Genomic DNA, 17763 nt, shown 5'->3' with positions numbered 1-17763 from the left:
TTATAAAACTTAAAACTTATTTATTTAACCAAGGTGACAAGAGATTCCAAAGGCCAATAGATAGGGTACTATACTTGTTAGTAAAACTTTGCTCCTTTAACATTGTGAAGTTTTAACTTTCTTAACATACCAAAGACCTGCTAAAGGCAAAACAGGGAACCTTTGGTTTTCTGGGCAAGCAAAACAAAAGAGAAAACAAGATTTATGTTTTCTTACCAAGTGCAAAATAGCAATCCAAGAAAACGTTGTCTTCTTTTAGCAGAGAGAAAGAAGAATTGTAATCTTCTAACTGTGTACCTCTAGAATCCGTTCATTTTGGGGTGCCTGCAGAGCGCAGTTGCTTGAGCATCCCACTCTTGATTTTGGCTCAGGTCATGGGATCAAACCCCGAGTCAGGCTGTGCGCTAAGCGTGGAGCTTGCTTGAGATTCTCTCTCTCTCTGCCCCTCCCCCATGTGTGCACATACTGTCTCTCTCAAATACGAAATGAAGAAAGTGCATTCATTTCAAGGTTAGTCTGTGCTGATGACATATAAAATTATTGTCCAAAGACTACCCTTCACAAACTTTCTACAACTTTCTTTCGCACTCAGATTTAATCCCAAACCATTTCTTTCCAAACAACCAATCTCATTTTAGGAGAAAATTACTTTCTTTTACCTCAACAAAAACGTATTCCCATTCATCACATCTTCCTTACACATCTCTTCGTTTTTTTACATGCAGAGTTACTTTCCTTATTTCCATCAGTCTTATTTACATTTATCAGAAGAATTTTAACTCTTAGAAACCTTAGTCTCCAGCGAAAACTAAGAAGTAACCACTTGAGAACTCTTATACCAGAGTTCTTCTAGATCTAAAATTCATAAAACTACATTTTATAATTAAAAAACATGTTTTTCCATAGTACAGTCTTTTAATAAAGCACAAAGCATATTTCCAACAGACCCAAATATCCTCAGCTTCTCTGTAATAAGAAGCCAAAAGTACAAATCTACATTCCATAATCAATGCTACAGCACTCAGTCCTATTTGCAAAAGGCCTAGATGGCCAAAGGATTCAGTTGTATTTATCATTTAACCAAAACTTTCAAGTTAAAGACTTTGAAAGCTATCTTAACAGTTATCCAGGAAAACTTTGAGACAGACAAAATTCAGAATCATTTTAAGTCCTCTTTTTGCTAACAAATTGCCACAGAAATAACACAAGCTTATTTGACTTTCTGCACACCTTGGTAGAATAAAAGTTTTATATTTGATGGTGACAACTCCAAAGACACGCCCATTTTCATGAAGCCAACAAATGTAGTTTAAATACCATGAATATTTCACCTGGGGCCACTAAATAGTCATTCAGTTTGTTCCCCATTGTCAATTTTTACCTGGGGCTGTGGCTGGAAATCTGAGGTGGGAGGTGTTAAGTCCAAGGGGGTGCTCTTTGCTCCTTGACAGCAAGGGTAGGAGAAGGCATCAGAGGTACTGAGGATGTATAGGAGTCTTTAGGGGTCTATGCGGGTACCACCGCACCCCAGGTGGTACAGAAACAGGTGGAAGGGTCCTGGGGAGGCTCACCTGTCTCCCTCACTTGATCTGGCCCCATGCAACACCCCCACGCTAAGTGTACCCTGTCCCTACTCTGTGCTCCTGTCCCCATGGCCACACTACCCTGGCCACTCCCTGGAATCCAGGCATGGACACAACCTTCCATAAGCCACTGACACGGGGTGCCCAGCACCGGGTTGGAACCAGGAAAACACCCCCTTCCATGACAACTTAGGAGGGATAGGTCATGCCAGGGTCTGTGTATTCTGTCTGCCTGTGCTGGCCTCCAGTGGAGTGCCAGAGTTATGTGGAGTGTGCGTGTGTGTGTGTCTAAATTTACGTTATGCACCTGTTCGTGTGAGTTCTGTTTCTGTGAGTCTATTGACTGTGGACATGAGTTTCTTGTTATTTGGTTGTTTTCATGTTTTTCACTTGGATTTATTTGTATGTATGTGTATCTGTGTCTGTCTCTGAATGAGTATGTATCTGCTGTGCAGACCTCTGTGTCTGTGACTGTATCATCTTTATCTTCCAGGGACACGGGTCCCTGTGGTGGGAGTGTGTGTATCTGTGTTTCATGTCTGTGTGTGTATTGGTTGTGCATGTGAGGCCCCTTTGGGTGTTCTTGATCATACCTGTGTGTGTGTGTTTTCTGTGTGTGTGTGTTTAGCATGTGCAGAGTTTGCTTTATGGGGTTGTTACACGTGGCCCTGCGTGTGTGTGTCTGTGTGGGTGAGTGTGCTCCCCTCAGGGTGTCACTGACTATGTCTGCAGCATGGGTCTGTGTGTGAGCCTGTCCATGAGTCCCATACCCGAGTACCCAGATGAGGCTGCAGGTGATTCCATGCCCGTGTGTCTCTGTGCTTATGGTGTCTGTTTCTTTCTGTGAGTGTGTATGTCTATACCCCTAGGAATGAGCGGCTGCAGAGGAGACCCTTCAAGGATGACTCCTGGGGTGGGTGAGCAGGAGACAATCTGGGCTGCCCTCAACCTGAGGCTCAGCTCCCTCTGTCCATTTTTCTCCTGTCCTCCAGTGTCCCCGCCTTGTGTTGCCATCTCAGTCCCCAAGGATGGATGGAGTGAAAGGTCAACTCACAGAACCACAGGCCAGCGGCTGGGAGGGCTCCAGGTGGAAGGAGGGCTTATTAAGTATGGGGAGGGCTCCTAGACCCTGGTGAGGATAAGGGCTTCCTGGGCCCTGGGAGAGGTGAGTGAGCCGGGGCCCCTAGGGAGGCCCAGGGAAACAGAGTTCCTGGGCCCCATGGAAGGAATGCAGGATTCGGCACCCCAGGAAAGAGCTGGAGGAGCCCTACAGGACTTGTGAGTCCCCAAAGGGCACATCCCTCACTCACCTGTGCTGGTACAGGCTGGGGCCGGGAAGCAGCAGCAGCAGGATCCAGAGGCAGCAGGGGCAGCTGATCCCTGGGATGGTGGATGGAGCAATGAGCCATGGTCTTGCAAGCAAGGGGAATCACCACGCTGGGCTGCCCTCGGCCCTTACCCCCTGCCCCAGCCACCTCACTGTCTCTTGCCCTGGCATCACCCTCCAGCAGGGCATGGGCAAGCCAGACAGGGATGGGCACCTGGGGCCACAGGAGTGTCCCCCATGACCTCTGTGTCCTAGCTGTTGAATGGGCATAAGGAGTCACCCAGGGCCCCTGGAACCAGGAGGGAGAATCTAGCCCTGGAATCTTCTCTGATGGGACTTGGGGAGAATGATGGAGGGACAGCATTTAGGGCCAGTTCATTGTCAGGATAAAAGCACAACACGAGGTCACCTTGGAGGCCGAGGTCAGTGTTTTCTTACGCAGGCCACATTCGGAGCACTCACCCAGGGATTTGGAGGAAGGAGAATAACTGATATTAATTTAAAAGAACAGAAATGCTGGACCGTGGGCACTCCTGATGCTCTTACAAAACAATGCCCAACCCTCCGTCCTCATCCTCCCCATAGTGGGGAAACTGAGGCAGTCAGGAATTTGGTCAAGATCACAGAGTGGTTTCTGGGTGTTTTTCTGATTACATGTGATCAAACTCCTTTTTCCAAAGTTCACTTCTTTAATCTTACCAGTAATGTTTTTGGGCAACTCTGGGACAAATTTCACCTGGTTGAGGATGAAGCAAACCCATCCCGAATGAGTCCTGCTGTCATTTCCTACCAATGACCCGTGCGTCGCCTTTGTCCCTGCCCAGTCCCCCAGACAGGTTGGTACCATGTGGTGGCCTCACTAGGCTCCACAAAGAATGTCACATTGTCCTGTGACCTGGTAAGCTGGATGCAGTCCTGTGATGTGCTCCGACCAGTGAAACGTGAGTGGGAGCGAAGTGTGCCACCTCGAACACAACAGTTGGGAACAACTGTGTCTGGCCACCTCTCTGTCCATCTCTTATGGCACCTGGTATTTACCTATGGTGGGTGCTCTTTTGTCCTGGTCCCAGGAGGACCATGGTGGACATGTGGCTTGAGCAAGAAAGAGACTTCCGTTATTATAAGCCATTAAGACTTCGGGGCCATTTGTTACCCACAATAACATCTAGCCCATCCTAACTGGTATGCATCCTCCGTTCTCCTCTCTAGGAGGCAGGCAGCACAGCCTAACATTGGAAGCATGATGTCTCTTGTCAGATACACGTGAATTTGAGTTCCAGCTCCATCCTTTTATTAACCCCTACGGCAGGCAATTACTTGGAGTCTGGGAGCCTCCATTTCTGCTCCGTAAGATGGATGGTTACATGATCTGAGGTTTGAAGGGGATTAAATGAAATAATAAAACATGTAAATCTTTGAGTCCAGGGCCTGGCACGCACAGTGAATGCTCAGATCTTCTTTATCCATTCATCAGTTGGTGGATATTTGGGATCTTTTCATACTTTGCCTATTGTTGGTAATACTGCTATGAACATTGAGGTGCTGGTGACCCTTTGAATTAGCAGTCCTGTAGCCTTTGGATAAATACCTAGTAGTACAATTGCTGCGTCGTACGGTGGTTCTGTTTTTAATTTTTTTTTTTTTTAGGATCCTTCATACTGTTTTCCAGAGTGGGTGCACCAGTTTGCATTTCCACCACCAGTGCAAAAGGGTTCCTTTTCTATGCATGCTCACCAACATCATTTATTGCCTGAGTTGTTAATTTTAGCCATTCTGACAGGTGTGAGGTGGTATCTCCTTGTGGTTTGGATTTGTATTTCTCTGATGATGAGTAATGTTGAGCATCTTTTTTTCTTTCGGTTAGCCATCTGGATATCTTCTTTACAAAAGCGTCTATTCCTGTCTTTTGCCCATTTCTTCATTGCATTATTTGTTTCTTAGGTGTTGCACTTTATAAGTTTTTTATAGGTGTTGGATACTCATCTTTTTATGTGATATGTCTTTTGTAAGTATCTTTTACCATTCTGTCAGTTGCCTTTTAGTTTTGCTGATTGTTTGTTTCCCTCGTCGTTCAAAACTGTTTACCTTGATGATGTCCCAATAGTTTGTTTTTGCTTTTGTTTCCCTTGCCTCCAGAGACGTGTTGAGTAAGAAGTTGCTGCGGCCAAGATCAAAGAGGTTTTTGCCTGCTTTCCCCTTGAGGATTTTGATGGCTTCCTGTCTTACATTAGGTCTTTCATGCATTTTGAGTTGATTTCTGTGTATGGTGTAAGAAAGTGGTGCAGGTTCATTCTTCTGCATGTCACTGTCCAGTTTTCCCAACACCACTTGCTGAAGAGACTGTCTTTATTCCATTGGATATTCTTTCCTGCTTTGTCAAAGATTAGTTGGCCATACGTTTGTGGGTCCCTTTCTGGGTTCTCTAATCTGTTCCATTCTCTATTCTGTTCTTGTGCCAGTACCATAGTGTCTTGATGATTACAGCTTTGTAATGCAGCTAGAAATCCAGAATTGTGATGCCTCTAGCTTTGGTTTTCTTTTTCAAGATTTCTTTGGCTATTCAGAGTCTTTTCTGGTTCCATACAAATTTTATGATTGTTTGTTCTAGCTCTGTGAAGAATGCTGGTGTTACTTTGATAAGGATTGCACTGAATGTGTAGATTGCTTTGAGTATTATTGACATTTTAACAACTGTTAAATTGTTCTTCCACTCCATGGGATGTTTTTCCATTTTCTTGTGTCTTCTTCAGTTTCTTTCCTAAGTTTTCTGTAGTTTTCAGTGTATCAATTTTTCACCCCTTTGGTTAGGTTTATCCCTAGGTATTTTTCTTTTTTGGTGCAAATTTAAGTGGGATCAAGTCCTTGATTTCGCTTTCTGCTGCTTCATTTTTGGTGTATAGCAATGCAACTGATTTCTGTACATTGATTTTATATCCTTCAACCTTGCTGAATTCATGTATAAGTTCTAACAGTTTTTTGATGGAGTCTTTTGGGTTTTCCACATAGATTACCATGGTGTCTACAAAGAGTGAAATTTTGGCTTCCTCTTTGCCGATTTGGATCCCTTTAATTTTTTTTTGTTGTTGTCTGACTGCTGAGGGTAGGAATTCCAACCATCTGTAATAACAGTGATGAGAATGGACATCCTTGTGGAGTTCATGATTTTAGGGGAGAAAGCTCTCATTTTTCCCCATTGAAGATGATATTAGCAGTGTGACCTTTATGATCTTGAGGTATGATCCTTCTATCCCTGCTTTCTTGAAAGTTTTTATTTAAAAAGGGTGCCATATTTTGTCACATGCTTTCAGGAACCTCTATTGAGAGGATCATGTGGTTCTTATCCTTTCTTTTATTAATGTGATATACCACATTGATTAATTTGTGGATATTGAACGAGTTTTGCATCCCAGGATCAATCCCACTTGATTGTGGGGAATGATTATTTTAATGTGTTTTTGGATCTGGTTGGCTAGTATCTTGTTGAGAATTGTTGCAACCATGTTCATCAGGGAAACTGATTTGTAGTTCTCCTTTTAAGTGGGGTCTTTGTCCAGTTTTGGAATCAAGGTAATGCTGGCCTTGTAGAATTCGTTTGAAAGTTTTCCTTCCATTTCTATTTTTTGGAACACCTTCAAAGGAATAGGTGGTAACTCTTCTTTAAATGTTGGGTAGAATTCCTCTGGAAAGCCATCTGGCCCTGGACTCTTTGTTGGGAGATTTTTGATTACAGATTCAATTTCTTTCCTGGTGATGGGTCTGTTCAGGTTTTCTCTTTCTTCCTGTTTCAGTTTTGGTAGTTTATATGTTTCTAGGAATTTTTCCATTTCTTCCAGATTGCCCAATTTGTTGGCATATAATTGCTCATAGTATTCTCCTTTATTGTTTGTATTTATGTGGTGTTTGTTGTGATATCTCCTCTTTCATTCATGATTTTATTTATCTGGGTCCTTTCCTTTTTCTTTTTGATCAGTCTGGCTAGGGGTGTATCTATTTTGTTAATTCTTTCAAAGGACCCTCTTCCGGATTAGTTGATTGGTTCTACTTCTTTTTTTAAATCAATATCATTGATTTCTGCCCTAATATTTATTATTTCCCTTCTTCAGCTGGTTTTGGGCTTTATTTGCTCTTCTTTCTCCAGCTCCTTTAGGTGTAAGGTTACATTGTGTATTTGAGACCGTTCTTCCTTCTTTAAGAAGGCCTGGATTGCTATATACTTGCTCTTATGACTGCCTTTCTTGCATTCCAGAGGTTTGGGGCTGCCATGTTTTCATTTTCATTGGTTTCCATGTACTTTTATATTTCCTCTTTATTTTGTTGGTTAACCCGTTCATTCTATAGTAGGATGTTCTTTAATCTCCAGGTATCCATGGTCTTTCCAAATTTTTTCGTGTGGTTTCACAGATTTCTTGTCCAGTCCCCTGCAAGTGTTTTCACTTTCTCTCTCTTTCTCTCCAGCTACGTTCAGGGGAGTGCTTTTCTTGCACCATCCCAGTGGGCTGCACTCTCCCCCTTTCCTTTTCTCTGTCCTCTCTCTCCACAAACAGCTCCCTCCCCTCCCCGGCTTTTCTCTCCAGCAGTTCACCTATCCACACCACATACCTGCCATGTTCTGTGGCTCAAGTGATGCAGATTAATGTCTTAATGTTGAAATCTCTTTGCTAGCTGCTCAGAATGCTTTGGTGCTGATCTAACTGCATTTCCAGGATGAGACAAGCTCAGGGTCTACATCTAGAAACCACATTTATAGCGTTCAAACTCAATTTTTGGCTTACCTGAGGGTGGATGTGGCATCATCCCATTGTTCTAATAAGTATTTCTCCCACTTACTGGTGAGGATGAGTGTTCCTTGTTTTCAATATGCTTCCTGATCCTTCATATTTTTATCAGCTATTTATTGGTTGTCTCCCAGAAGGAATACTTAGGTATGAATCAGGACATGTGACCTTCCACTCAGACTGAGAAGTAACAAGACAGTTCATCAATTTGTGTAGGGGGAGTACTCTGGATGCAGGATTAGAAATTGCTGTCCAGCTTCCCTGTCTCTCCTTTTACACCACCCAAGTTACATTAACACGTCTCACACATCATCTCATCTTCCAAAATAGACATTTTCTGTATTTCAGCATCTTGTTTTTAGTGCCCATTCAGTGAATCAACTCCTTGAAATTTAACCACCCATCATAGCTCTTATCTGATACCAAGAGATTGGTCTTCAAGGGGGCATAGTTGGACACAACAAGGTCCACAAGTGGGGCCATAGCCTCATTGACTACCATGCACTGGGACTTAAATGTGTATGATTGATAGAAAATGTCCTTGACAGTCAGCTGAAGGGTTCCAGGCATAAAGGTGATTCCTGAAAATGGTAAACGAGAAGGCTTCAATCATATCTTTAAAGTAGATACCATTACCGTAACCATCCTGGCAGGCACATGAGATCTCTTTCAGTACTAGTCTTCTAGGCTATCACCTCTCCGTTGGGCCAGCAACCAAATAGCAGCTTTGGTAGAAATCGACTCTGAGCCCTCTGAGCATTGTTGCCATTACCTTTTCCTCTCAAGCGGTCAATAATTTACATGGGTAGGTGTCAGATTAATTGCTATTTGAAATGCAGCCTGATTTTGAAACTGTGTGATGCAAGGGGGTTGTGGAAACTTCCTCTATGTTGGTGCCTCTTGTGTGAAAATAGCCACTGCTGTGGATTGCAGGATTTGCACTGGACACAACAAACATTCCTTCCTCTTTTCTTCTGGCTGTTCGATAGTGTTTCTTCCATCCATTTATCACATATTTGGGGACTATTATGGGACTGACACATGCAGGGTACATCTGTCTGCCACAGGCTGCTCTATGATTATGTCAAGCAGAGGCTTCCCTTGATTTCACAAGCTTGGAGAATTAGAATATTTCTGGGAACAACTGATGATGACAATGTCTGTCTTGTACTAAAGCTTACATACCCTATTACAGGCCTACTGGTTTTGGAAAAGCATCTGGTGTACCAGTGTGGGCCTTGGCCACACCTCCCACCTTTGTCTTTTGTGTCTCAGATGGAAATATCTTAAGGACAATAAAAGAGTCCCTGTTCAAAACTGATGGTTGCCAGAGCACAAGAAACAACGAGTGTTGGCAAGGGTGTAGAGAAAGAAGAACCCTCTTGCATTGATGGTGGAAATGCAAACTGCTGCAGCCATTCTTGAAAACAGTATGGAGGGTCCTCAAATAGTTAAAATAGGAGCACCTGGGTGGCTCATTCAGTTAAGCATTCAACTCTTGATTTCAGCTAAGGTCTTTATCTCATGGTTCATGAGATTGAGCCCTGCCTCAGGTTCCACGCTGACAGCATTGACCCTGCTTGGGATTCTCTGTCTCCCCCCGCCTCTCTCTGCCCCTGCCCCCAATCACATACACACACTCATTCTCAAATGAACATTCTTAAAAAGTTAACAATAGAACTGCCCTACAATTCAGCAATTGCAGTACTAGGTATTCACCCAAAGAATACAAAAATACCAATGCAAAAGGATACATGCACCCCGATGTTTATAGCAGCATTGCCTCAACAGCCAAAGTATGGGTGGAGCCCAAATGTCCTTTGAACAATGAATGGATAATGAAGAATCGGTGTATATGTATATAATGGAATATTACTCAGACTACAGAAAGAATGTAATCTTGCCATTTGCAAAGACATGGATGGAAGTAGTTTATGAACTAGTTCATAAGTGAAATAAGTAAAATAAGTCAGTCAGAGAAAGACAAATACATGATTTCACTCACATGTGGAATATAAGAAACAAAACAGATGAACGTAAGGGAAGGTAAGGAAAAATAAGATAAAAACAGCGAGGGAGGCAAACCCTTAGAGACTTCTAACTATAGAGAACAAACTGAGTATTGGTGGATGGGAAGTGGTTGGGGGGATGGGGTAAATGGCTGATGGGCATTAAGGAGCCCACTTGTGATGACCGCTGGCTGTTATGTGTAAGTGATGAATCACTAAATTCTACTCCTGCAACCAGTACTACACTACATGTTAACTAAGTTGGATTTAAATAAAATCTTGGAAGGAGGAGCGCCTGGGTTGCTCAGTCGGTTGAGCGTCCGACTTTGGCTCAGGTCACGAACTCGCAGTCTGTGAGTTCAAGCCCCGCATCAGGCTCTGTGTTGACAGCTCAGAGCCTGGAGCCTGCTTGGGATTCTGTGTCTCCCTCTCTCTCGCTGCCCCTCCCCCGCTCACGCTCTGTCTCTCTCTCTCTTTCTCTATCAAAATAAATAAACATTAAACGAATTTTAAATAAAATCCTGGAAGGAAAAAAATCAACGTTGGCAAAGATGTAGAGAAATCAGAACTTTCAAACACTGCTTGTGGAAATGTGAAATGGTACAGCTACTCTGGAAAACAGTTTGGCAATTTCTTAGGTTGAAAATGGAGTTGCCATATGGCACAGCAATTTCATTCCAAGGTATAAACCCAAGAGAATTGAAGACATATATTCCCACAAAAACTTCTACATAAATGTTCATAGGAGCACTATTCACAATTCCTGAAATGTGGAAACAACCCAGTTGTTCATCAACTGGTGACCAGATACATCAAAGGTGGTAAAACCGTACAAGGGGATATTGTCTAGTCATCAAAAGGCATGCAGTACTGTCACATGTGTAGATGAACTTCAAGAACATTCTGCTAAGTGAAAGAAGCAAAAGTCCATGTCTTGTATAATTCCATTTATATGAAACCTCCAGAACAGGCAGATCCAAGAGACATAAGTAGATTAGTGGTTGCCAGGGAATTGGCGTGGGAGGAATTGGGATATGGGCTTTCTTCTCAGAATGATAATAATATTTTAGACTTAGTGGTAATAGTTGTGCAACATCAGGAGTATAATAAAAGTCACTGGAGTGTCCATTTTAAAATGGTCAGAATGACGGCTTTTAAGTGTTGTCAATTTCACCTTTTTTTTTTACATTTTTTCATTTTTTAGTATGTTTTAAATGTGAAATTTATTGTCAAATTGGGTTCCATACAACACCCAGTGCTCATCCCAACAGGTGCCCTCCTGTAAAAGATAAAGGATAAAGATAAAGGTGCCCTCCTGTAAAAGATAAAGAGATAAAGTCTGTAACTTTCTGGAATGTCATTGGCCATGATGATTTATGATGCTTCGTGTGAAAAAAACATATGTAATCCTGCACTGACTGTTCCTTCCTCAGAGAAGTCTCTTCTTTGTGAAGATTTTGTATCCTGGGTGGCTATGTTAACTTGGGCTTAAATGAAAGTCTTCTCTCTTCTCTCTAAAATTAAAAAAAAAACACAACTTTTATTCACTTTGAATCAACATAGTTGTTTTGCAGTGTTGTTCAACTCTCCTATTTCCTTGTTGATCTTTTGTGTAGTTGTTCTATCCATGATTAACAGTGGGATATTGAAATCTCATTCTGGGAAGTATACTTCTGAATAAAAAAGGGAAGTTTAGAGTAATGACGCTGCTTTCCTTGGTGACCCTTTCCCAAAGTATCGTCCTAAACTATTTTTAAGCAGAAGCGATACAATGAAAACAAAGGTATAGTCCCCCAGAGTGGCTTCTTTGCAGTGGGAATATGCATGTTGTGCGACCTCCTTGCAGCATCCTTTCCTGATTTTCTAGCTGAAGGGAGTTTCTTTTCCTTCTGAACTCCTTGTCAATTTACCGAGGACCTTCCTGATTGCATTAAATTGCTCCTTCATCGATCTCATCTCCCCTAGGAGTGTTTCAGCCCCTCTGAGGGTAGAACTTTGTCTCAGTCATCCTTAGCTCCAGCTTCTTGCTCAGCGATTTTCATTCCATGGACTTTTGATAACATTTCCGAATACACGTTCAGAAGAAACGTATCATTGCTATTTGCCCACAGAGTGGTTTTAAACATGTATTATTTCACATGTGGTTTAGAGTATGGACTGTGGAGCTGGGGTCAAGATGGCAGCATGGGAGGATCCTGAACTCACCTCCTCCCATGAACACAAGAATTCAACAGCTGCTTATGGAACAATTCCCTCTGAAAAGTGTCTGAAAGATAGCTTAACAGTGTCTGTAAAATAACGGATAAAAGGACAAAATATATGGAAACAGGAGAGGCAGAGACACAGTCTCACAAGAAACTCCACTCCAGGTGTGGTGACCCACAGTCAGGAGGATCTCATAATACAGAAGTTGTCCCAGAGGACTGAGGGGTTTGTGAGCTACCTCAGGTACCCCAACTCTTGGGAACTACATGGCAAAGATGAGCCTCCAAGCATAGGGCCTTCAAAAAATAGGACTTACTTCCTGAAGTACTCAAGGGCTTCTGTTGAGCCGTGGTGTGGCTCACTCCTGTCTTGTCTTCTTTGTGCCTCCCACACCTGGAATTCTCAAGGATACCTGCTCTTTGAATGCTCTTTAGGGTTTTTTGTTTTTTGTTTTTTTTTTTCAACGTTTTTTATTTATTTTTGGGACAGAGAGAGACAGAGCATGAACGGGGGAGAGGCAGAGAGAGAGGGAGACACAGAATCGGAAACAGGCTCCAGGCTCCGAGCCATCAGCCCAGAGCCTGACGCGGGGCTCTAACTCACGGACCGCGAGATCGTGACCTGGCTGAAGTCGGACGCTTAACCGACTGTGCCACCCAGGCGCCCCGAGGGTTTTTTGTTTTTTAACTACAAGCCTATTCTCAGGCAAAAGCAATAGGCTGAGCCATTTGTGGGAACTTATAATGGCAAACACTTCATGGGAAACCTCTAGGGAACATGTGCTTTGAGTTTCCTAGGAACCTCCTAATTCCAAAAAATATTTATATTTTGGAGCCTCTCAGAGGCTAAGATTTCCTTGAGGTGATAAATGGCCTACAAGGTAGTTAAGCACTCTCTATGGATAATTTGTGTTTCATTTTCACAATAACACATAAGTCTGACTCTATTACTGTGCCCATTTCACAAATAAGGAAACTGGGGCTCAGAGAGGGATGATATTACAAAAGTGGCAGTTCGTGGAGCTGAGATGAAACCTTAGGCCTGTTTATAGACCCCCACACAATGGGAAGAATTCAGGCATCAGATGGACATCCTTTTACCATCTCTCCATTCTGTGAATGACTGAGACTGGAATCCCATAGGAGCCTCTGTCCCAGGGGCCCCTCTCCCATGTCTTACCCAGTCGCACCCAGGCCAGGCAGCTCCAGTAGGTTTCTGGTGCTGGGGGCAGGAATATCTTCAGTTGGTCCCCATGGCTGAGGGCCCATGTATCAGAGAGGATGCTAGCCACTTTCTGGGAGAGATTAATCATTCTTCCAGAGCTCCATTTGTCGTCTTCTCCTTTGGGGTCATTGATTATCTCATCTAATCTCTGCAACAACACTAAGAAACGGGTACCATTAACATCTCCATTTGACTGATAACAAAACTAAGGTTTTAGCTAAGCAGTTTCCTCAAGGACATTTGGTTTTAGTGACAAGGCCAGGATTTAAACACAAACCTGTTTGGCTGCCAAGCCTGTGTTTTTAGTCACTTGCTAGAACACCTCTCCTGTGAATTTGTACTTTCTAGGGCCAGGCATGGATGGGGTTTGAATCTCATGATCTTTGGTTATGAAACAGACACCTTACCAGGGGGTCTTTGCCAACATTTCAAAGTTGAAAAACTTTTTTGGTTTTACCTTTTCAAGTTGGGACCTTTGGTTTAGCACATCCTTTATCAAATTAAAGTGTGGAGAATTGTTTTGCCTTGGGTCTTGGAGTCAGAAAATTTGAAGGTCCAAGTAGCAGTTTTTCTCCTTAGTCCTCATCAGTCACACCAGGTCACAGAGAAGATTTGAAACCAGCTCCACATTTGTCTCGGGGAACCACCTAGGCAAATTGGAGAAAAGGCAGTGTGTCGGTACGTGTCTCAGAGAGATCATCTTTGAGGTCATAGTGCTGCGAATGAATCCATAAGGTCAACAATTTCTTTATGAATACAAACAAGAGTCAGACTGCTGGAGAGAAAGAAATTGAACACAAATATCTACCAACTTCAACAACAGACTCTGTTAAGGGACTTGAGATATTGGGAGGATGGGGGAGCTGTTGTCCCTGTCTCCTCTGAGAACTGCTTACCGTTTGCAATTTCAATGCCAGCTCTGGGGCAGGAGGAACTTTCCCAGACTTGGAACAAACCAAGTACTGGATCACTTTCATTGGCTCCTAGGCCTAAAAGACAGTCTCCTTTGCCTGTGGAAGGTGGGGCTTGGGGGCCGTGAGGCAAAATGAAACAATGAATATATCTTGACTTTTAATAGTATGTCAAGAGAAATAGGCCACAGACTATAGTGCCAGGTGTGGTAGACTTTAAGATAACAGACACAGAAGTCGAGTAAGATTTTATCACAAAGTCTTGCACTGATAAAAGAGATTGCTCATCAGTCACAAGAGCACTGAGCCCTGAAGACTGAACCCACAAAAATGTCAGGGTTTCTTTTAAAAACTGTCACATTGACAGTCCTCTAGATATTGTCCCATAAGACTGTCTCATAACAAAGTTTGTAGCATTTAGATCTGGAGAGGAGACCTTGTGATACTCAGCAGAAGACGGAAAGGTAGACCTTAGAGTCTCGAGTTAGCAAAATCTAAGAAGGTTATTTAAAAGGAGGTATTGATAATATACATTTCAAAGCAGTCCCAGTATTTAACAAAATATCGAACATGTATCCTTTGTTGGAATTTTAACTTCATTTTTCTGTGTGATGTGTAAATTTATCTGTTTCAGGTGGTTGGCGCTCTTCTTCCCAATTCCCATCCACGTTTGCAAACATAGAAAAGAGTAAACAATGACTGCTTTGGGTTATTGATAGATTTATTCAAGTTCTAGAAACTCAGGATTAGTGATTTTCATTTGATGATACTGGCATATCATCAATGTACTCAACATTAGAACAAAAATACTTGTAACAAATCATGAGAGTTCAAATGCTGTTGTTAGCTTCCTACTGTCTACAATACGAACAAATTCTTTAGAGTAATGTCTGGTTAGATATAGGTTCGGTTGCTTCAACAGACACACCCAGTAACTTATTCCTTCCTTCCTGAATAGTCTGGGCATATGCAGTCCATAGCTGGCTTAGCAGCTCCACCCTCTCAGGGACTCAGGTTCCTTCTGTGAAGGTGCTCCACCACCTCTAGGCTAGAACTGAGAGGACTCAGCATCATGTCCACATCCAGGAAGCGGGAAGTGAACGTGGGAAAGGGGAGGACATGCCTCTAGCTTCAGAGAATAACCAGAAAGTTTTCCATATCACTTCTGCTCACATTTAATTGGTCTGAACTTAGTCGCCTGGCTGTACATAGCTTCGTGAGAGGCTGGGAAATGTGGTCTTTCCTTTTGAGTGGTTATGTGTTCAGCCAGAAATAGGGCATTCCATTTCTATGAGAGAACTGAGGGCATGACTATTGAGTGACCACTAACAGTTTCTGTCAGGGTCTACCCCTTTGATTAAACAACTGTCCGCAAATACACACAGAGCATCATCCCCACGCATAGAACATTGTCATATTCAAGAAATATAACCTCCAGGTCTCATAGAATGACTACATCTGGGTCAAAATTTAGTATCTCTTGTTACTCCTTGGTTCTCTCCATTCAGTAGGGATAGAATTCCTATCTGACAAACTATAAACTAAAGCATGAGTTATGTCTAGTCTCCAAACCAACCAATATCTATCCCTGGAGTAGGATATTGCTATAAAAACTCCAATACTGGAAAGAGAAGAGTGAATAATGAGGTAACATAGGTCCCTAGCAATGATCCAACTCCCCTGGGCATGAATTATGACAGAACCCTGTCCTGGCACTCTTTGGGGCCTCAGTTCATTCAGTAGGTCCTGATTCTGCTGTCTGGGAAGCATTCCTTCCTCTGCTGTCATCTTTAGCTTTTGTCTTTCCCTCTGGAACATTCTTTCATGTTCATCATCCTCTGTGGACAAATCTGAGGTGGATGTTTGGAAGAATATACCCTTCTTGAGGACAGGATGGCTTTTGCAGCCCACTTCCTGCTGTGCAGAAAGGGGATCATAAGGATTGTATTAGAGGTCAAACTAGTCTATGCCTTATTGACAATGGCGTTACAAGAAAGGATATGCTCTCTCCTCCCCATTTTCCTAGGCTATGGTTTCTTTTGCAAGCAAATTCCCTCAAACATTTAGGCTTCTGGTCTACTTTTATGTCTGTCAAATTCCATATGTAAATAATCATACTGAAATATTTTGTTCAGGCATAGTTTTGGGGCCTGAAAACTCTGGTCTTCTGTGTAGCTTGTTCTGGGATTTACCAAGTCTCCCTACTAAATCAATGACAGCTATTTTGCACTTAGCCAATTTACCTTGAGTCAGCCATATTGGGGAGGTGACTGAGAAAGGCTTGGGTGTCCTGTCCTGCTTAGGCTACCTATTGAAAGCCACTTGTAATTCCTTCAGTTTGGGGTGCAGAAGTTTTTGCCTCTCTCAGGCTTTGGAGGCACTAGTCACTCTCGTTGCCGCCAAATTGGATTGTCATCTACAGGCAGAAAGAGCTTCCTTAGAAGAGCTGTATACCCCTGAATCAGTGCTGGCAGACTGGCTGACCCTAGCCTGAGATCTGTTTGTGGCAGGTTCCTGGTGAAAGTGGCAAAATGCATCCCACAGACACCACATTCCAAATATTTCTATTAATTTCTTCTTGAGTTTCAGGTTCTGATGGCATGTGATCCGCCATGAGAATGATCATAGACAACAGCTTAGTGTTTTGTCACAACTTGCAGCCTGCAATACCTGTGCCTTCCCACCTACTGCCTGCCCACCAAACCTATGCCACTTATGTTGGGTTCTAAACCATCAGCCACTCCCTTCTTGTATCAAATTCTGTAATAGTTTGGATATAGAGCGGGTTGCTCTAACAGGGGCTATAAATAACCGTGGCTTCAACAAAATATGTATTTCTCTTTCATGTAACAGTCTAGGTATATGTTCAAACCCACAATGGTTACCCTATAGTGTCAGATACCCAGGATTCTGTATGGTTGCTCTGTGGTTCCTTACTGACAAGGTCAAAGATGACTCAGCACAGCAGATCTGCTTGCAGCCAGCAGGCAAGGAAAATGGGGAGGGGAGAGCATATCCTTTCTTTTAACGCCATTGCCCATAGCACACCTCACTTTCATTTGCATTCTGTTGACCATAGCTTAACACTTCCTGGTAATGTAAAGGCTTAGTCTACAAAGCCATGTACCCAACTAAATATCAGGAATTCTCTCACTATGAGAGAAGGTGGGAATGGATGTTAGGTGGCAACAAGCAGTACTGTTGACAAGTCAATAATCTTGACTCCACTCTTCACTTCCCAGCCTCTCCTCAACATATGGTCATCTGGGTTCTGGCCTTCACCTCCCAGTTGTATCATTCCCACCAAGGTCATCCTGTCGTAGCTCAATGCAAGTTGTCTCTTGCCCTTCTCGATCCCACTGTAGCAACTGACCCATTAGACCTCTCCCTCTCTCCCAACCCCAATAGCTAATCATCAAGACCTCTCACTTGTATGTCTTGAAACAATTGCCTCATCTTCCCACTACTTCCAGTCTTGCGCAACTAACATAGGCCAGGCCACCATCATCTCATGCGCAGCCTTAAAATTGGCCTGTTTACTTTTCCTGCCACCCACTTCCATTTCACGTCAACCCATTCTCCATCTCCAATCAGAATGATCTTTTAACAATGAAAGCTCAGCAATCAGTCAGTGAATGATTGAAATTCTTCAATGGCTTCTCAGTACTTTCCGGAAAAAGCACAAAGTTCTTTACTGGTTTGCAAGGTCCTGCAGAAACAGGCTTTGGT

At 42.9% G+C, this 17763-nt stretch overlaps 1 protein-coding gene and 1 long non-coding RNA gene across 2 annotated transcripts in view; both read right to left on the bottom strand.

Annotated features, from left to right (window-relative positions):
- Window positions 1-17763, bottom strand: part of LOC122478354 (transport and Golgi organization protein 1 homolog) — a 318345-nt gene that overhangs the window by 19297 nt on the left and 281285 nt on the right. The window lies entirely within an intron of this gene.
- On the bottom strand, window positions 11175-15358 carry LOC122478359. Its single transcript, XR_006295966.1, has 2 exons — window positions 13079-15358; window positions 11175-11982 (listed from the first exon to the last, which is right to left on the bottom strand). It is a non-coding gene; the product is annotated as an uncharacterized LOC122478359 (long non-coding RNA).

This window comes from Prionailurus bengalensis, unplaced genomic scaffold (assembly GCF_016509475.1).
Source record: "Prionailurus bengalensis isolate Pbe53 unplaced genomic scaffold, Fcat_Pben_1.1_paternal_pri Un_scaffold_53, whole genome shotgun sequence".
NCBI classification, from domain to species: Eukaryota; Metazoa; Chordata; class Mammalia; order Carnivora; family Felidae; genus Prionailurus; species Prionailurus bengalensis.
The sequence above is the reverse complement of the archived record's forward strand: the minus strand, read 5'-3'. Positions and strand labels throughout refer to the sequence as shown.